The following is an 11,200-nucleotide window of genomic DNA, read 5'->3' as shown; positions in this document are numbered from 1 at the left end:
GCCTCATTCCTCCCCTTCCTCATGTCTGATGTGACATAAGACGGTCAGACGGCTGGAATTCCCTTTGAAACTTGCCCAGACGAACGTGAGCAGTCGTCCTTAGCCACGGCCTCACGGGTGTGTGGCGGGGACTCTGGGTGGTCTTCTGGCCCGACTTCCAAGACGAGCACGCACTCATGCCAGCCTCACTCACCCAGGGACCGTGTCTGAGCATCTGATGCCTGCAGGGTCCTGGGCCAGACCCCTGTCCTCACGGCTCTAAGGGGGACCGCCCAGGGCCACGTGCTTGGGCCGCCACCCTACCCTCGACCACATCTTTGCTGAGTAATCTGGGCTTTGATGCTCATTCCTCTGCCAGTCTTCTTCCCAAAGAGAACGAATCTTTTAAGAAGGTCTGATCCTTGAGCCCCAGACTGCCCGGCGGAAGGAGGCCCAGAGGGCGGAGTAGATGAGACTCGGCCGGGAGAGGACAGCGCGCCCAGGGCCAGCTTCTCCAAAATCCCAAGTAGGGATTCGGGCCCAGGGCTCCGACTTAACCCTCAGGGAGAGTCAGGCCCGAGCGTTCTGCGTGCTCAGGCAGTGCTCTTCCGCGATGAGAAATTCCCCGTCGAAGTAGCAGGGAGGGGTTCAGAAGCTGTTTACTGCTCGGTGAGACTCAGAACAATGACAGGAAAGGCGCGTCCCCTGGTGGCTTCCCGGGTGCAGGGGAAGCCCCCCAACCCAAGGTGCCCGGCCGCCTCCCGCCAAGGAGATGCTGCACCTGCTCCTCCGTTGTTGCGGAAAGTCTCCCCCAAACCCGGCAGCTCCGGGCTGGGCAGGGTCACCGCCTGACCCTGGTCACGACTCCACGTGTCCTCCCTGGGGCTCTCACAGACCTGCCCGATCAGGGTCCACAGCCTTCCCTCAAGGGAACTGAAGCTCACGGCTTCACTGAACAAGCGGAGTCATCGGAATGCACCGCCATGAGGGGCGTTTCCCCTGGGAGGAGACCGGAGCCCCGCGCCTGCCCATTGCAGACTAAACCCCCGGACCCCGCTCTCTCGCCAGCTGGACAGGCGGCCCGGCTGTTGCAGGCAGGGAGGCGGGTTCACTGAGCTGTCGATGGGAATTTATATCTCAGGGGATGAACTTCCGAATTAGCAAATGCATGTGTCTGCAGAGGCTCCACCCCCCCGGGGCATTCCCCAGGACCCTCAGGCTCCAGCTCTGAGCTGGGCGGCAGGTCTGGACAGGGCAGTCTCTCCTCGCCCACTGAATTCACGACCCCTCAGAAGATAGAAAAGGGATCCGCTGCTTGGGCGTTAGATTGTCATCGCTTCTACAACAGAGCTGACTTTGGGAGGACTTGCTTTGAGAACAGTCCTTAGTCCGTCTGCAGGTCAGCTCCCTACCTTCCGCCCCGACCGAGACCGTGGAGGGCGCTGCAGACCTGCGCGTGTGGCTCCCACCCCCAAATTCGCTCTTTCCTGAGGAGCCAAGCAGAGCGCAAGCCAACCTGATGAGGAAAACCATAAATATTCGGTGGCAGGACAATCAAACTAAGACAGAAGGACAAAAGCGGAAGACAAACGACACGCCCCTTGGTGGCTGGCCCTGCCCGCTGGCATCTAGGCTCTGCACGGACCAGACCGCTCAGAACAGCACAGTGCCAACCTGGGAGGAGAAGGTGGCCCCTCTCTTTGGACGCCAGCATTATAACCTTATCATTCTATGATTGACATGTTTCTTTTTCATCTCATCAAGGATACAAGAGGTCACATCGACCAAAGGCTTGTTTGTACATGCCTAATTGAAAAGAAAGAGAAAAAACTCTGCTGATAGAACTATGGATATACAGCTAACCTGTCAATATGGTGCATAAACTCTTTGTCTCAAAAATGTATAAAACTACATCTCTAACTCCTGATCAATAGCTCAGTTCTCAGAGCTTCTGAGAATCTGTTTCTCAGGTTATAATCCTCAGTTTGGCTCAGATAAAATTCCCTCTTTTTCTCCTTAGCTTGATTATTGTTTGATTTTTGTCGACACAGCAGTCACTAAAGCGGAAACAGGGCAGAAGGCTGGGCCGCATGAGCCCAGGGGCTCTCTCCATGGAGAAGGGGCATCAGAAGTGATGTGGCCCCCACCCCCACCTAGGTCACGGCCGACCCTCCAGACCCCTGCTGGGTGGCCTGAATCAGGCAGGACGTGGTGGCCGGCAGAGGGTGAGATTCCGAGAGGAGTCCACAGTCTCCCACTTTCCCTCCTTGGTTGTTATGTGAGACCCTGGAAGTCCACTCAGAGAGCCAGCCCCAGCCACGCCCATAGCAGGCAGCGATAGAGGACGATCCCCCTTTACTTATAATGCACACCCCAGGCCCCCACCCACAGGAAAGGCCCACAGCCATGGAGTCAAGGAAGCTGGGTTGCAGAGCCACGGGTCTTAAGGGGCATCTGCAATGCAGGAGACGCGGGTTTGACCCCTGGTTTGGGAAGACCCCCGGAGGAGGAAACGGCAGCCCACTCCCGTGTTCCTGCCTGGACAATCCCGTGGGCAGAGTAGCCTCAGGGCTGCAGTCCACGGGGTCGCAAAGAGTCGGACATGACCGCGGGACAGCATGCACGCTCTTATTTACAGGCGGCTCGTTTGAAACTGCACAAAGGGCTTCCGCGCCGTCTAGAGAAATGCCCATTCTGTGCACTGAAGGCAGCAAGTGCCAACTCACTGTTTGCGGTCAGAGGACGTAACAGTCACTGGCCCAAGGCGGCTGCAGGAAAAGCTGGATCCAGGCGCTGGCCAGCCTGGCCTCCCACCCGCCCTGTCCCTGCCTGGCTCCATGGGCGGTGTCCTCTGATTCAGACAAGGGGCAATTGACATTTCCTAGGTTTACCTCTTGAGTTTCAGCTGCTGGAACAGTATGCTCATTCCAAGCCCCAAACAAGCAAGTTGGATGCTAGTGCTGGGCAAGCAATGGTTGGCAGGACAGGCATTCCCGGGGACTCTCAGCCGGCTCCCAGAGCAGGTTCCAGGAGCTCAGTGCCCCCGGCGGCCCCCGGCGTCACCTTCCAGCCTTTCACCTGCCCCCACGTGGTTCTGACGGCTGCACCTTTGCTCCCAGGAGAAGACAGGGAGAAGAGGGGTGAGGCAAACTGTCAGTTTTTAAAAACACTTGTGAAGGATCATAAAAGAAAAGTGTGCTAGAGTTCTGTGTCCTGGGGAGGGGCTCACAGACTCAGTGAGCACGCCCCGTGGGGTCACCTCCTCAGCACAGGGTGGCCGCGTGGGGTCCCCGAGGTCCTGGCTGAGCATGTGGAGTAGAACGAGCTCCAACCCGCAGTGTGCGGCCGGGAAGGCCGGAACCACCCAGCATCACCCCCACCCTGATATTCTACCCAGATCTGTAGTTGGAGCTGCATCAGGTGAGGGGCTGGGGAGAGGAAGGGGACACTCCACAGCCACACCACGTGCCCGATGCAAAACCGCCCAGCCTGGCCCGTCTGTCTGAGCGGAGCTCAGCGACGAGGTAACTGTCTTCCTACCTTTGCTTAAGGAGAGCTTCAGTTTACACGTCGTCACCCTGATTGATGATGTCGACTTCTCATCCATGAAATCCAATCAACGAAAATCTGCTTCCTGGACCTCCTGCATATGCTCTGTCTCTCGGTCGGGAGAGCTCACGCTGGCAGCAGCCCCGAGCGCCCGCGCCCGCTGCTCAGGTGATGAGACCGAGCAGACCTGAATGCTGCAGATGCCACCGCTGCTCCGGGGCGGGGGCAGGGGGGTGTCCTGGGGACAGGCTCCCGAAGCCTGAGGGCCCAGGTCCAGCAGGATGTGAGGCGGCGCCTGTTTGGATGCTTCTGTCTGAAGAGCTGCAGGGCCCGTCGGAAGGTGTGCCTCGCCCCGCCCTGTGGCACGCAGCATCCTTGTAACCCAGGCTCCCAGGAGAGAGGACGGGGCCTCCTGCTCACCACCCTGCCTGAGCACACCCACCCGCCCCTCACTTCAGTCCTTGAACCTTCACCAAATCCATTGTAATCTCTCCAGGGAGGCCCCCAAGTTTTCTCTTGATATGCCTAATTTCATCTCACTTTGTAGTTGGTTCAGCTCTTGCTTAGGGTAGAGGGGATTATTTATTAGGTCTCCATGAGCCCTCCACAAGCAGATCCTGTGAAATGGGGAAGAGATTGTAGAAGTTGATATCTTGTACAGTTTTTCTTGTTTTCAGTTCAGTTCAGTTCAGTTCAGTTCAGTCTCAGTCGTGTCCGACTCTTTGTGACCCCATGGACTGCAGCACATCAGGCCTCCCTGTCCATCACCAACTCCCGGAGTTTACTCAAACTCATGTCCATTGAGTCGGTGATACTATCCAACCATCTCATCCTCTGTCGTCCCCTTCTCCTCCTGCCCGCAATCTTTCCCAGCATCAGGGTCTTTTTAAATGAGTCAGTTCTTCGCATCAGGTGGCCAAAGTATTGGTGTTTCAGCTTCAGCATCAGTCCTTCCAATGAACATTCAGGACAGATTTCCTTTAGGATGGACTGGTTGTTTCTCCTTGCAGTCCAAGGGACTCTCAAGAGTCTTCTCCAACACCATATTTCTTGTTTAGAGGATGTTAAAGATCCTCAGTATATTTATACAATGTTAGTTTCAGTGCAGATGTGACTCAATTTAAATATAATTCTTTGGAGAAAAGAAATGATGCATTATATTTAAGCCAGTAAAAAAGATCAAATCCATGGAATGAGAGAGAAGAAGAGGGTGAGGAATGAGAAGGTAGTTAATGCAAAACCCTCAAACAGGTGATCTAACGGAATAATTCAAAATTTATGTAAGTAAATACACTTGCTAAAGAAAATCTCCCTCAGTATATAGATGGACAGATAGAATGATAGATAGCTGATAGATAGATAGACGGACAATAGATAGGCAGATAATAGATAGGTACTAAAAGCAGTGAAAGATTTTATTTTCTTGGGCTCCAAGATCACTGCAGATGGTGACTGGAGCCACAAAATTAAAAGACACTTGCTCCTTGGAATGATAACTATGACAAATCCATATAGCATGTTAGAAAGCAGAGACATCACTTGGCTGACAAAGGTCCAGATAGTCAAAGCTATGGTTTTTCCAAAGGTCATGTACAGATGTGAGAGCAGAGCCATGAAGAAGGCTGAGCGCCAAAGAACTGATGTGCTCAAACCGTGGTGCTGGAGAGGACTCTTGAGAGCCCCTTGGACTGCAGCGAGATCCAGCCAGTCAGTTCTAAAGAAAATCAACCCAGAATATGCATTGGAAAGACTGATGATGAAGCTGAAACTCCGGTACTTGGGCCACCTGATGCGAAGAGCTGACTCAGTAGAAAAGACCCTGATGCTGGGGAAGACAGAAGGCAGGAGGAGAAGGGGACGACAGAGGACGAGATGGTTGGATGGCATCACCGACTCGATGGACATGGGTTTGAGTAAACTCTGGGAGTTATTGATGGACAGGGAGGCCTGGTGTGCTGTGGTTCATGGGGTCGCAAAGAGCCAGACATGGTTTAGAGACTGAAGATTAACAACAGACAGACAGAATGAGAGACAGATGATAGATAATAGACAGGCAGATGGTAGATGGATGGATAGATAGCCATAGACACAAAACAAGTGTGGTTGACAAAAGACATATCAAACAGAGCATGACTCAGACAGAAGGCAAGATACAGAACGTACCAGAGACCAAGTGAAGCAAGGCTGGCTTAGCCAATCACGCAGACAAGGACACATGAGCCAAACACGTTACGGAGCATGAAAAGGGCCACCTCATAAGAGAAGGAATGGCTTTTGAGAAATCTTGAGGCGAAACGGACAAAAACATGAACACAGTGAGTAACTTCACACAACGTCCGATAGCTGAGAGGCTCCAGAGGCCAAGAATTCATAGCGGAGGCTTTTGACAACATAATTAATAAGCTTGATATAACAACTATCTAGAAACTGCACACCTAAACTATCAAGAATAGATTAGCATTCATGGGATATTAGAAAAATTTCAACAATTACTAATGAATCAGTGTTTACAGAATACTTTCTCCAAACATCACACATCAAAATTAGACACAGTTGAAGAAGAGTCCCATAAACATGGAACTATCAAAACCTTTTTCTAGAGGAATTTTAAATAAGATGACAGCATAAATGCTCTACATCAAGACTGTGGTGTGAAGACAAGGCAGTGAGCTTTCTGCACGGGGTCAGACGGGACCTATTCTTGATGTTCTGGGATGGTCTCTGCTATTGTGCAGATGAGGCAGCCATGGACCATACCCGAGTGGACAGGTGTGTCTACACCCGTGAGACCTGGTCTGTACAACCAGCTGTGAGCCGCGGCTGGCCCGTGGGCTGAGTCTGCATAAAGACTTCACGTAGAGGAAAAATCTTTTATACATATAGCATATATATTAAGTAAAGCAAATAAGGATTTAACTAAAATGTTTGAGAATTGCAAAGTAAACTCAGAGAAACCAGTAAAATAACATATACAGTTATGTGCTTAAACTAATAAAACAGGAAACGGAGGCATAGACAGGGTCATGAATTCTGAAAGCTGCTTTATTAAGACAACAGAATAGATGCTTCTCTGGCAAGACTGATGAGAGGAGGGGGAGGGGCAAACAAACATTATTAAAAGGGAAAATTAGTCCAAACATGAAATAAAATAGAAGCTTAAAAATAAGGTAATAACATGAACAACTTTAACTCAACAATTTAAAAAATATAATGAGTGGATAATACAAAATGCAATGTTCTAAAACCATTTCAAACAGATATTAAGTGCATAGATTTATCATCATTAAACAGAGGTAAAAAGTGATTTAAAATTAACCAACATTTCTGCCTCTCAATAAAAAAAAAAGCTCTCAAGTTTCTTGTCAAGGATCAGAAAATTCCTGTCATATCAATTCCTGTCTTATATAAATTTTCAAGAAAATAGGAAAAAAAGGAAATACTATGAACTCTCTTTATGAGGCTACAGTATCCAGTCAAAACTAGATGTCAATTATATTTAACTTATATGCAGAGTACATCATGAGAAACACTGCGCTGGATGAAGCACAAGCTGGAATCAAGATTGCTGGGAGAAACATCAATAACCTCAGATATGCAGATAACACCACCCTTATGGCAGAAAACAAAGAGGAACTAAAGAGCCTCTTGATGAAGGTGAAAGTGGAGAGTGAAAAAGCTGGCTTAAAGCTCAACATTCAGAAAATGAAGATCAAGGCATCCAGTCACATCGCTTCATGGAAAAAAGATGGGGAAACAATGGAAACAGTGAGAGACTTTATTTTCTTGGGCTCCAAAATCACTGTGGAGAGTGGCTGCAGTCATGAAATAAAAAGAGGCTTCCAAGGATAGAAGAAAACCTGTGACCAACCTAGACAGCATACTAAAAAGCAGAGACATTACTTTGTCAACAAAGGTCCGTCTAGTCAAGGATATGGTTTTTCCAGTGGTCATGTATGGATGTGAGAGTTGGACCAAAAAAGGCTGAGCGCTAAAGAACTGATGCTTTTGAACTGCGGTGTTGGAGAAGACTCTTGAGCATCCCTTTTACAGCAAGAAGATCCAACCAGTCCATCCTAAAGAAAATCAGTCCTGAATATTCATTGGAAGGACTGATGCTGAAGCTGAAACTCCAATACTTTGGCCACCTGATGTGAAGGACTGACTCATTTGAAAAGACCCTGATGCTGGGAAAGATTGAAGGCAGGAGGAGAAGGGGACAACAGAGGAAAAGATGGTTGGATGGCATCACCGATTTGATGGACATAAGTTTGAGCAAGCTCTGGGAGTTGGTGATGGACAGGGAAGCCTGGCGTGCTGCAGTCCATGGGATCACAAAGAATTGGACATGACCAAGTGACTGAACTGATATATGGCAAAGAAACAATTTAGTTTACTTATGAACATGAATTAAAAATTCATTAGTAAAATGTCAACAAACCAAATATACAATATTCAAGAAAGCTTAATTCAAGGAATGCAGAGATGGTTTAATTTTCCCTCCTCACCTTATTAATAACAGGAGTGAATATTTACATGCATTTACCCTGGGCTCGGGCTGGGCTGCCTGCTTCACGGCTCAAAGCTTCTGATGCCCTCAGTCCCTGCATTGCTTCTTCTTTAAGGGATGAAATGAGTACTCACGTGATTGCCCTTGTCCACGCAGGGAACTACTGGAGTAAATTTACGCTCCTATCATGATAACAGGAAAGGAAAGAGGACCTTTGGTCAACTTGCTTAGAAAACATCTCCTTGGCTGAAGAGTGGGTGGGCGCTCAGTGTTCACTAACGTGCTGCTGATATTCAGGCGCTCAGTCCTGTCTGACCCTTTGCAGCCCCATGGGCTGCAGCAGACCAGGCTCCCAGTCCTTCACCATCTCCCAGAGCTGGCTCAAACTCGTGTCTGTTGAGTCGGTGACACCATCCAAACATCTCATCCTCTGTCGACCCCTTCTTCTCCTGCCTTCAATCTTTCCCAGCATCAGGGTCTTTTCTAATGAGTCAACTCTTCCCATCAGGTGGCCAGAGTATTGGAGTTTCAGCTTTAGCATCAGTTCTTCCAACGAATATTCAGGGTTGATTTCCTTTAGGATTGACTGGTAGGATCTCCTTGCAGTCCAAGGGACTCTCGAGTCTTCTCCAGCACCACGCTTCAAAAGCATCAGTTCTTCGGTTCTCAGCCTTCTTTACGGTCACTCTCACATCTATGCACGACCACTGGAAAAACCACGGCTTTGTCTATATGGACCTTTGTTGGCAAAGCAATGGCTCTGCTTTTTAGTACCCTGTCTAGGTTGGTCACAGCTTTTCTTCCAAGGAGAAAGCAACATTTAATTTCATGGCTGCAGTCACCATCTGCAGTGATTTTGGAGCCCAAGAAAATAAAGTCTCTCACTGTTTCCATTGTTTCCCCATCTTTTTTCCATGAAGTGATGTGACCGGATGCCTTGATCTTCATTTTTTGAATGTTGAGCTTTAAGTTAGCTTTTTCAGTCTCCCCTTTCACCTTTAGAATCAGAAGGCTCTTTAGTTCCTCTTTGCTCTCTGCCATAAGGGTGGTGTCATCTGCATATCTGAGGTTATTGATGTTTCTCCCTGCAGTCTCGATTCCAGCTTGTGCTTCATCCAGCCTGGCATTTTGCATGATGTACTCTGCACATAAGTTAAATAAGCAGCCTTGACATACTCCTTTTCCTATTTGGAACCAAGCTTTGCGCAGTGGCAGTATCGTAGCCAATGAGGTTTATCCGAGGCGCGATTATTGCTAATTGAAAACTTTTCCAATTTGGAACCAGTCCGTTGTTCCATGTCCAGTTCTAACTGTTGCTTCCTGACCTGCATACAGATTTCTTATGAGGCAGGTCAGGTGGTCTGGTATTCCCATCTCTTTAAGAATCTTCCACAGTTTGTTGTGATCCACACAGTCAAAAGCTTTGGCATAGTCAATAAAGCAGAAGTAGATGTTTTTTCTGGAACTCTCTTGCTTTTTCTATGATCCAATGGATATTGGCAATTTGATCTCTGGTTCCTCTGCCTTTTCTAAATCCAGCTTGAACATCTGGAAGTTCATGGTTCACGTACTGTTGAAGCCTGGCTTGGAGAATTTTGAGCATTACTTTACTAGCGTGTGAGATGAGTGCAATTGTGTGGTAGTTTGAGCATTCTTTGGCATTTCCTTTCTTTGGGATTAGAATGAATACTGGTCTTTTCCAGTCCTGTGGTCACTGCCGAGTTTCCAAATTTGCTGGCATATTGAGTGCAGCACTTTCACAGTGTTATCTTTCAGGATTTGAAATAGCTCAGCTGGAATTCCATCACCCCCACTAGCTTTGTTCGTAGTGTTGCTTCCTAAGGCCCACTTGACTTCACATTCCAGGATGTCTGGCTCTAAAGATAAGTGATCACACCATCATGGTTATCTGGGTCATTAAGATCTCTTTTGTATAGTTACTCTGCGTATTCTTGCCACCTCTTCTTAATATCTTCTGCCTCTGTGAAATCCATACTATTTCTGTCCTTTATTGAGCTCATCTTTGCATGAAATGTTCCCTTGGTATCTCCAATTTTCTTGAAGAGATCTCTAGTCCTTCCCATTCTATTGCTTTCCTCTATTTCTTTGCACTGATCACTGAGGAAGGCTTTCTTATCTCTCCTTGCTATTCTTTGGAACTGTGCATGCAAATGGGTATATCTCTCCTTTTCTCCTGTGCCTTTCACTTCTCGTCTTTCCTCAGCTATTTGTAAGGTTTCCTCAGCGATCCATTTTGCCTTTTTGAATTTCTTTCTTGGGGATGCTTTTGATCACTGCCTCCTGTACAATGTTATGAACCTCCGTCCATATTTCTTCAGGCACTCTATCAGATCTAATCTCTTGAGTCTATTTGATGATGTGTTAGAAATATGTTTTAATTAAATACAAAAAAAGGATATCGACAAAAACCATTTTTGGACTAAACTCTACTAAAAATAGTAGCCAACACAGTAAGACAAATAGAATAAACAATGTACAGAGGTTTGTAAAGTCATTGAAGACAGCTTAGTGACCTGTTTAGAGGGGCCAAAAGCATCCATGGAAAATTGATCAAAACTAATGTAGCAGGTTGATGCATTTATTAGTCTTTTCCAGAGTCCTTCCACTAGGAAGTGAGCACCACGCATCGACTCCTTTTTGTTCACAAATGTCTCTCCAGTACCTTTGAGAATGCCTGATACGTGGTAGTACTCAGTGAGTATTTGTTGAATAAATAATAAACAAATTCTCAACTGTGCAAAATATAGATTAATAGACATAAACCAATGATGTCTCTATAAACAAACCACAAAAATAGAACATGTAACTTTGGACAGGCATCATTTATCACAAGAGGAAAATCTCTAATTCGTGACAGAGATTTATACCCAACGAAAGGAGCAAAGAAGTTTGCAAAAACTGTCAGAAGATGAACCAAAATAAATAGCCCATAGATTGATGAATCAACATCAAAAGCTCTGCATTTCTCCCCCAAATGAATCTGTAAGTAGACAGTGGTGAACATCCGAGTAGGGGTTTTCATGAAATTTGGGAAAGAGATGTTATATTTAAGTTAGAAAAGCGAGGGGAAAGAACTGTGATAGAAAGACACAGCAGATGGTAGGACTGTTAGATGATTTTTCCTGCTGAGTGGTGAGAGGTGGG

At 47.5% G+C, this 11,200-nt stretch overlaps 1 pseudogene; it reads left to right on the top strand.

Moving 5' to 3' along the window:
• The first annotated feature begins 9,232 nt into the window (after positions 1 to 9,232).
• LOC139030727 (U4 spliceosomal RNA) lies at positions 9,233 to 9,313 on the top strand (annotated as a pseudogene).
• The last annotated feature ends 1,887 nt before the right edge of the window (positions 9,314 to 11,200 follow it).

The sequence above is a fragment of the Odocoileus virginianus genome, chromosome 23, assembly GCF_023699985.2.
Source record: "Odocoileus virginianus isolate 20LAN1187 ecotype Illinois chromosome 23, Ovbor_1.2, whole genome shotgun sequence".
Lineage (NCBI taxonomy): Eukaryota > Metazoa > Chordata > Mammalia > Artiodactyla > Cervidae > Odocoileus > Odocoileus virginianus.
Note: the sequence above shows the minus strand (reverse complement) of the source record. Positions and strands in the feature narration are given on the sequence as shown.